We start from the raw sequence: 10,413 nt of genomic DNA, 5'->3' as shown, positions 1-10,413 counted from the left end.
AAGAACTCCTTCATATGACAAAAATTGAGGGATTTACACCTTGTTGAAGTTGGCTAAATTTTGGGAAAATGCATGAAATCAACATTGATCAAAAATGTTCTTCTTCCAAATGAGACCCAATTTCCATGATCCAAACATGTTTACCATGATGTAAAGGGCCTCCCACGACCAAGACAAAGCCCACATCATTTTTGTTCTTTTTTTGATTTAATTTTATCACATTTAAGATTAAATTTAAAAAGGAAAATGGAAGGATAATGCATATCTTAGTTTCTAAGCATGACTCATCAAGGAATCTTCAATTTTCTGCAGCAAAAGGAAGTACAAGGCAAGAGAAGTGAAGAAGAGCAAGACTTAGTCAAAGTTTCAAAGATTTTTAATATTTAAAAATCAAAGTTTCAACAAAGCTCATCAATGCTTCTAGCTTAGATTTTAAGCACCTCTTGGCTTATAAATGAAGCAGCATACTCCACAACAAAGAAACACACGAAAAATAGCCAAGAGATAGCAAAGAAACTTATCAAAATTCTCACAAAATACCAAACACTTTGTAATTTTCGTTTTGCTACTTCTAGCTTACTTCAATAAAAAATAATCATTCAAATCATCCTTTGAGGTCACATAGAGTAAGATTGATGCACTAAACAAGTCCCATAATGCTTTAAATACGTGTATCATCATCTTCATGTTCATAACTTCATAACTTTCGTTTTCCAAATTTTAACGTGTAATAACTTAATCTAATCTTTGATTTGAGTTCCTGACATCATTTAGAGTGGATCCAATGTAGCTCATGCAAGGAATCACTCCTCTAACACCTTCCACCATTGTTGGTTGTCCAAACTTGAACCACTTCGAGTTGCATCTTCCAGGAACTTTTAGCAAAAACTAATGCCACTAATGAACTCAGAGGGTCTTAATTAGGATATCTGGGTTGTTTGCTACCATTTATTTTCGTGTTTGTGCAGGTTTAAAGAAGGAAGAAATCGGAGACCAAAACCGTTGCCAAAACCCTTGAAAAAACCGTTGCCTTAGTTGTGAAGAAGATGATGAACAGTGACCGAGACTTGTTGACCTCCACGCGTGCGTCCCTGATTGGCTGGTCAACCTTCAGTGCTCTTTCCCTTGTTTCTATTCGTCCACGCATGCATAGTGGGACCCGCCTGACTTATTAAAAGTCTATATGATCCCACGTGACTGGTTAATACAGGTGTACCATGTTCTCATCAATTTGGGCCATAGATCTCCACTAAAAAATGAATCCAACGCACCAGAACAAGCAGTCCATACCATGGACTCACCAGCATAACACACCTGATTATTTTATTTTCTATTTTCTATTTTTATTTTAATTTCTTTACAAAATTAATTTAAATAGTTCTAAAAATCCAAAAAATACACAAAAAATATTTTTAAGTTGATAAAATAATACTTTATTTTCTGATATAAAAATATTTTATTTTTCTTCATAATTTAAATATTTTGCATAATTAATTAGTATATATTTATATATTTGCTTTTTAATTATTTCAACCAATCAAAAAATCATAAAAAAAAATTTGTTCTTTATATTAAATATAGTTTATATATTATAGGCTAATTTTGTACATATTTAGAATAATTTTCTCTTTAAGTTTAATTATTTGTATAATTATATGATTATTTAACTTAATAACTTCAAAATCTATTTCAAAAATTCAAAAAAATTAGTTTTATCTTAAAATTAATTGACAAACATTTTGAACATATTTTAAACTTAATTTTTAGGTTTAAATTTTATTTCCATCTTTTTCCTCATTTTAATTAAATTAATCATGCATTAATTATAATTAAAATCAATCATCAAAAATCCAAAAATATTTCTTTTATTTTCTTGCAATTTAAATTCATAGATCAAGTGTATAGGTTGTCAAATTCATGTAAATAGCGTAGTTTACATTTCCTGCACAATCGATGTAATAGCGTAGATTTACTTTCTGCATTTTACATTTCCGCATTTTAAATTCCGGCACATATAAAACTGCGTGTATGTCAAAGATAAAAATTGAATCGTTAGATCACTAACTTCAAAGATAAAATATCTGAATCAAAACACAATCACACTTGCACCTCTTAAGGTAATCCCTCTTTTACTCTCTTCAAAAATCAAGATCAAATTCAAATGCAAAATCGAACTTTTGTTTACATCCGGTAAAAGGATAGTTTTTTAAAGGAAATAGGATAAGACCTTATAACTTAGGGTAGACCTCCTAATTTGCTTGCTCAGATCAAAACAAACAAATCTCTCATATATCATTGTTATTTAAAATAAAACTTTCAAAAAGACAATACTTTGTATATATCCAAACGAGGATTATTACGAAGTTAAAGTTCTTTTTTTCAAAAACATATTTTGAAAGATAAAACACTTTGTATACATCCGCACAAGGATCATTACAAAGTCAATTTACAAAGGTATTTGAAACCACATACAAGCATTTCAAGGCAATAGAAAAGTGATTGAAAACAAGTGAGCTAAGCAAATTAAAGAGCCCATGGATAACCATGGATACAAAGGGTGCTAACACCTTCCCTTTGTATAACCTACCCCCTTACCCAGAATTTCTTAAAGGTCTTTTTCTGTTTCTTTTATAAACCTTTCCTTAATTGGATAAAATAAAAGTCGGTGGCGACTCTCTGATTTTCAAAAACACAAAAGCAGAAAGAAAAGAGTCAGTTCGCGTATCTCTCCGCGAGAGGTATGGTAAAAAACCGAGGGCGACAATATGCATGAGCATAAGCATTATCTCATACATCAAAACATCCAAGTCATTACTCTGGCGCTAAACCACATTGTCCACCTGCTTCCCGGTAACCTTACTGATGTCAGTAACCTTATTGTTTGTTTATTTCCAATCACCTGATTGACGCATCCCGGTAACCTTACCGATGACAGTAACCTTTCTGTTGGTTTATTTCCAATCACCTGATTGACGTATCCCGGTAACCTTACCGATGATAGTAACCTTATTGTTCGCTTATTTCCAATCACCTGATTGACGTACCCCGGTAACCTTACCGATGACAGTAACCTTATTGTTTGTTTATTTCCAATCACCTGATTGACGTATCCCGGTAACCTTACCGATGACGGTAACCTTACTGTTTGTTTATCCCCAACCACCTGATTGATGTATCCCGGTAACCTTACTGATGATAGCAACCTTGTTGTTCATTTCACTCATAAAACATATACATATGCATTAGCATATACATATCATCTAGCGCATTCACATACTACAAAAATCCCAGTTTCCAACCCTCGTGTTGTGATAGGTTTGTTTTTCGACCCTCGAGTCGTGAGTTTCCAACCCTCGTGTTGTGATAGGTTTGTTTTCCGACCCTCGAGTCGTGAGTTTCCAACCCTCGTGTTGTGATTGATTTGTTTCCCGACCCTCGAGTCGTTATTTTCCAACCCTCGTGTTGTGATTGGTTCATTTTTCGACCCTCGAGTCGTGAATGTCCGACCCTCGAGTCGTGAGTTTCTACACATATCATTTCCTTTCGAACCTCGAGTCGTGAATATTTGACATGCTTTTTTTCCGACCCTCGAGTCGTGAGTCTCCAAACAAGTGAATCTTTTTCATGCAGGCAAACGTGCTAGAACTATAGCAAACAATCTTCTATGCAGGTAAACTTGTCCGAACCGGGGCAAGTGGATCCCATTGGTGCAGGTGAGCTTGCTAGAGCTATAGCAAGTGATCCTTTTGGGATTACTCAAACTACGATAGTAAGTAGGTATGGCTAACTGCGACGACTTACTAGAACGATAGTAAGTGGGTCATACCATCTACGATAAGCTTACTCCAACCACGATAGTAAGTAGGTGTGACCAACTGCGATGACTTACCAGAGCTATGGTAAGTGGGCCACACCATCTACGATAAACTTACTCCAGCTACGATAGTGAGCAGGTATGGCTAACTGCGACGACTTACTAGAACAATAGTAAGTGGGTCATACCATCTACGATAAGATTACTCAAACTACGATAGTAAATAGGTATGGCTAACCGCGACGACTTACTAGAACAATAGTAAGTGGGCCACACCATCTACGATAAGCTTACTCCAACTACGATAGTAAACAGGTATGGCTAACTGCGACGACTTACTAGAACGATAGTAAGTGGGCCACACCATCTACGATAAGCTTACTCCAACCACGATAGTAAGTAGGTGTGACCAACTGCGACGACTTACCAGAGCTATGGTAAGTGGGCCACACCATCTATAATAAACTTACTCCAGCTATGATAGTGAGCAGGTATGGCTAACTGCGACGACTTACTAGAACAATAGTAAGTGGTTTATACCATCTACGATAAGCTTACTCAAACTACGATAGTAAGTAGGTATGACTAACCGCGACGACTTACTAGAACAATAGTAAGTGGGCCACACCATCTACAATAAGCTTACTCCAACTACGATAGTAAGCAGGTATGGCAAACTGCGACGACTTACTAGAACGATAGTAAGTGGGCCACACCATCTACGATAAGCTTACTCCAACTACGATAGCAAGTAAGTATGGCTAACTGCGACGACTTACTAGAACAACAGTAAGTGGGCCACACCATCTACGATAAGCTTGCTCCAACTACGATAGTAAGTAGGTATGGCTAACCACGACGACTTACTAGAACTATAGTAAGTGGGCCACACCATCTACGATAAACTTACTACGATAGTAAGCAGGTATGGCTAACCGCGACGACTTACTAGAACGATAGTAAGAGGGTCATACCATCTACGATAAGCTTACTCAAACAACGATAGGGAGTGGGTATACCAACCGCGACGACTTACTAGAATTATAGTAAGTGGATTACCTATTATGAACGGCAAACCCTTGCTAGCACCATAGCAAGCTAACTATTTTCTACACAGCAAACGGCGAACCCTCGCTATTGCTAGCTACGTTCATGCATCACGTTAGTCCCTCAGCAGTGATCTCTTCAAAACATCACCAATAATAAACAAGGTTCTATTTCTCTTTTCCAAATTTACTAACTTCAACTAGCATAACTAACGGTCATGCATCATTCAATTGCATACCTCATTCATACATAATGCATACACATACATCTCTCTCATTTATTTTGAGAAGCTCATTGCATCATACATCGCATGCATCATAACATTGCATAAAATTCAGGTTGCCTTTTCAGGCCATGCTACAATCAAAATACGTGGTTTCTTCCAAAAAAGCGTTTTCTTCACATTCAAAGAAAGAGGGGTATTTACCTTGGATGGCATCTTTAAGCCCATCTCCCACGGAATTTCTTCCCAACAAATGCAAATTTCAGGGCATTTCAGTGTTCAATCATCTTCTACCTTTAGATCACGATAGGCAGACGTGCCTATCTGACTCTTTAGGTTTAAGAAGATTGAACAGGGGCAGCTGTCATACCCCAAAATTTGCCCTCCTCATTTCATCTTTAATAGCCCAAGGGTCAAAGGTTTTCTCAAGTCACTCCCTCCTAATCCAAGATCTCCAAAACTAGGGTTTGCATTTTTATCAAAGGAATTTGAATCTCTAAGGTATCAAATAGATCTCAAGGTATTTCATATGTCTCAAGGTATCTCCATGTCAAAAGTCCAGCCTTAATTCCAAGGATTGCTCACTCAATGACTCAGATGATCGACAATCGACTATGTTGACCTAAAAGACAATTATAGTCAGAATACAGTCAAACTTCAAGACTTTTGGTCAACATCAAGTATTTGAAGTTATATCCATCATTTGATCAAAGGATTGACTATGATCCATTAATAAAAAAACTCAGAAATGAACAAAGTCAAAAGCTTCAAATTAGGGTTTTTTATAGGAAAAGTCAACTCAACTTTGACTGGTCATAACTTTCACATGGAGTATTAGAAATTTCTCACTCAAAGCCTGTTTTGAAGGAAATTGGATTCTCTACAACTTTATCTCTCACAAGCCAAGGCCAGAAATGCATCATTTGGGAGATCTGGTACAAGAGATTATAGGTCCTCAAAAAAGTCAATAAAAAACACCTTTTGGGTCAAAGCTCATAACTTGAGCATGGAAGCTCCAATGGAGATGAAACCAAAAGGAGTGTTTAGAGGACTCTTTGAGCTTTCCAAAAAGTCCTATAACTCTCCCATACAATAAAAATTGAGAGAGCTGTGAATTGTTGAAGTTGGCCAATTTTGGAGAAAGTACATGAAGCCAACATTGAGTAATCTTGATTATTTCTCAAATGGGCCTTAATGTTTAACTTATCCACGTGATTTAAGGCCCATAAAGAGTTCATTGCCCAAATATTATTATTTCTTGTAATATTATTTTATTTATATGAGATTTTAATTATTTAATTTCAAATAAAAATCAAATAAAATCATGGAATAATTATATGGTTCATGTTCTAATTTTTCCTTTGATTTAATCAAATCCTAGCTTGATCCAAGGGCCAAGAAAGAATTGAAAATTGCATGAAATAGATTAAGTTCAAAAATAGAAAGCTTTGAAGCAAATTTTCAAATCAAATTTTCTAAATTAAATCATTTGATTCTTTCCCATATTATTAGACCTAATCTATCCCATATATAAAGTGGAGGGATGCAGCCCCCAAGGGGACAAAAATCTGCCCTCAAAACCCTATTCAAGAACTTTCAAAAACTTTCCAAAATTAGGGCACGATCAAAGAAAGGTTTGATGTGAGCTTCAAGGTAAACTAGCTATCTCATTCTCTTTCTGAGGTATAGAAGGGTAAGGTTGGATCAATAGGTAAGTTGTACTAAGCCTGAAAAACCCGCATATCATAGTCATCTTTATCATGTATGTGTAATCTTCATAGCCTGCGTTTTACCGTGTTTTAATCTAATCTAACTGCATATTTGAGTTTTTTGTGTGATTTAGAAAAGATCTATACCGTTGGAACAAAGCTATAGTGCGTATAATGGAATTCACCATTGATAGGGCAATATGGAGCTCCTCGTCGGTTTCGTGTTTATAGACGCTTTCAGACCAAAACGAATTCACCATTGGACTCAGAAGACCTTGTTTAGTGGATCTGGGCCCTTTATGTTTCCGTTCATCGCGTGTTTGTAGGCGTGTTAAATTTGCATGAATTCGAAGGATGAAATTCGCAGGTAATATTGCAGCTAAAACTGAAGCTAAATCCGCAGGTATGGGGAAGGAGATGATGAACAGTCTCCTTGACCCCTTGACCGTAACGCGTGGATGTTTGGTGAGAGGTTATTGGATGGTCAGCATGATTCAGACTTTTCCCTCTCTCTCCAGACGCGTGGACGATACTGAGTGGCCAGTCAACATTATTGCAGTTTTCTCTCTCTTTTTCATTGGTGGTTCAACGCTGAGGAGGGGCCACGGTTGACTGCTAGTTTCAAGGTTGGATTGTTTTCTTTTTTTTATTTAATGCAATGTGTTACATTAACAGATGATGATAATAGCCTGGATGGTAAGCAAGGGCCACACGTGATTTAAAGGGAGGGGGTTTGAATCCCAGGTATTGTACCTTTCTCCTATAACTTTTTGTAAAGGGCTATCACATTATTTCCCAAGATCCAGCGCGTTGCTATTGTGCATACTCATGATGCACTCTCACCTGTGAGCCCTTGGATCTTAATCGAATCACATATGAAGGCTCAAGAATGCAGCAACATACCATGGATCTCCCAGATGCGCCACACAGGATTTCGCCACCAGGTTTCTTTATTTTATATATATATATTATTTATAATTGTTTAATTATCTTAATATATTAATATATATATATATATATATATATGATTTAATTTTTAAATTAGGATTAGGATGTGAATTAGGATTAGGGCCATAACTATATTCTCGATTATTTTTCCGATTAATTCGATTTAATTAATTTTAAATCAACTTTAATTATAAATCACAAAAACCCTGGATAGGTGATCAATGCATTAGGGTTTGCCCAATCTCACTGGCCATTTGGCCAAAGTATTAGGAAATTAATTTATTATTCGTTTCGACTGAATTAATCGGTCGCGGTGTGTAATAATTATTTAATCATTTAATTAAAGACACTTCAAATAACCTTATTTGGCTAAAGGGTTTCAACCATCTTATTGGTTGCGATGATTAGCCTATTTTTTTCTCTAAAATTCATTATTATTTGTAAGCGAATATATCGATTACGAGGGATAATGATAAAAATTAAATAATTAATTATATAAAACATATTCATTTGTTATTAGTGATAATTGAACCTATCAATTAGAATTGGTAATAATACACTACTAACCTATTAATTATGGTGATCAAATATATTGATCATTGCGATTAATAGTGCATATTAAAAATCAGGGTTGTACGCCCAACCTTAAAATACTTTCCAAAACATTTCAAAAACTACGATTTATCATAACTACGATAAGGCAACTCAAAAAGCCTTCAAACCATATCAGATCAAATTCAAAGGGCGTACAACCCTTGCCCCGAACTACGTTGACTCTGATTCTCCCTAAGGAGATACGTAGGCACTTGGCAACAAAGCGAGTCCCCTTCCCCAAAACCTCAATTCAGTTCAAATCTCACTTTTCGCCCTATTCACTTCCTTAGCTTTTAAACCTTAATATTTAGCCATAAATCTTTACTTTGAACATAAAACCTTAGGAAAGGGTTAAGGGTGCCTAACACCTTCCCTTGACCTGATTATAATAACTTACCCAGATTTCTTAACTGCGTAGGGTTTCCTATTTGCCCTGGTAGAATAGGTGGAGACTCTAAAAACCTTTATTTTTAGGGAAGGTTGCTACAATAAACACGACAAGAGACGCCTGTGTTTATCCACCAACCATCAGATCTATCAACCATGTTGATTACCACAGTTGAAACAAAAGGAAAACAACGTCATTTCTTGGAGGTGGTGGTTGTTGTCTAGTTGGAGCAACTAGGGCCATATAAGGGTTCCCATTCTTAATTCGGTTCACAATATTGCAGTTCTAATTCTATAACAATTTTCCATATGGCTTTAGAACCACACCGAATTTATTTTTGTTGTTTAAAACAACCAAGACTTTTCTATTTAATCATGTCTCTGATATTCTTCTTTAATGAGAATAATTAGTCTCTAAATAAAAAATTATTTATTTTCTAACAAAGCATAATTCATAAAAACTTTCAAACTAGGGGCAGTTTGTCAATAATAAAAGAAATTCACATTGCTTGTAAATACATACCTTCAGTGATGATCTTATGAGCAATATTTTGAAGCTCGTGACTTTGAGTTTCTATGGACCTTTCAACTACCATCTGATACTTCACGTAGCTGCTAAAATTATTCTTCTGTTCTCCAGCTTCTTCAATGTCATACTTGTTTTTCAGAGTCTCTTAAACATATTTTGAAGTATCACAATGTCATACCTTAAAATTTGTCCTCCTCATTTCAACTTCAATGGCTCAAGGCTCAAGGGTTTACTCAAGGCTTTCTCCTAAACAAGGACCTCCTGAACTAGGGTTTTGCATATTCTTAAGAAAAGTCATGAAACAAGATTCCCAACGGATTCCATATGGCTCATTATGTTTCAAAACATCTCCTTGTCAAAAGTCAAGCTTCAACTCCAAGGATTGCTCACTCAATGGCTCAGATGATCCACAGTCGACTAGTTTGACCTTAAAGTCAACTATGGTTAAAGTATGGTCAAAACTCCTGATTTTTGGTTAACAACAATACTATGAAGTTTAATTCATCATTTTATCAAATTTTGATCATGATTCATCAAGGAAAAGCTTCAAAATCAACAAAGGGCATAGTTACTAAATTAGGGTTTTAGCCCAAAAAGTCAACTATACTTTGACCAGGCATAACTTTCACATGGAACATCATAAATTTCTCACTCAAAGCCTACTTTGAAGGAAATTGGATTCTCTAAAACTTTGTCTCTCACATGCCAAGGCCAGAAATGCTTCATTTGGGAGATATGGTACGAAAGATTACAGGTCCTTTTCAAAAGTCAACCAAAAGTAGTTTTTTGTCAAAGGGCATATCATCAAGATACAATCCTCAAATGAAAAATACGTTCCAAAGTGGCTTGTAGAGGACATCTTGTGGTTTCCAAAAAGTCTTAGAACTCCTCCATATCATAAAAATTGAGGGAGATATGCCTTGTCAAAGTTGGGCAATTTTGAAGGAAAAATGTGAAGTAAAAGGGGTTCAAATTGGAGTTTCTTGCGAATGGGCCTAACGTTTTAAGATTTAATCTTGGTCCACAAGTTGTCCAAGCTATCAAATTCACTTGCCACGAATTATAGCATTTTTATTTGATTTTATATGATTTTATTTCATTTAAAAAGTGATTTAAAGTTGTATAATTCAAAGGAAAATCAAATATTGGATTCTAGGCCTTG

This window comes from Vicia villosa, linkage group LG1, assembly GCF_029867415.1.
Source record: "Vicia villosa cultivar HV-30 ecotype Madison, WI linkage group LG1, Vvil1.0, whole genome shotgun sequence".
Classification (NCBI taxonomy): Eukaryota; Viridiplantae; Streptophyta; class Magnoliopsida; order Fabales; family Fabaceae; genus Vicia; species Vicia villosa.
Note: the sequence above shows the minus strand (reverse complement) of the source record.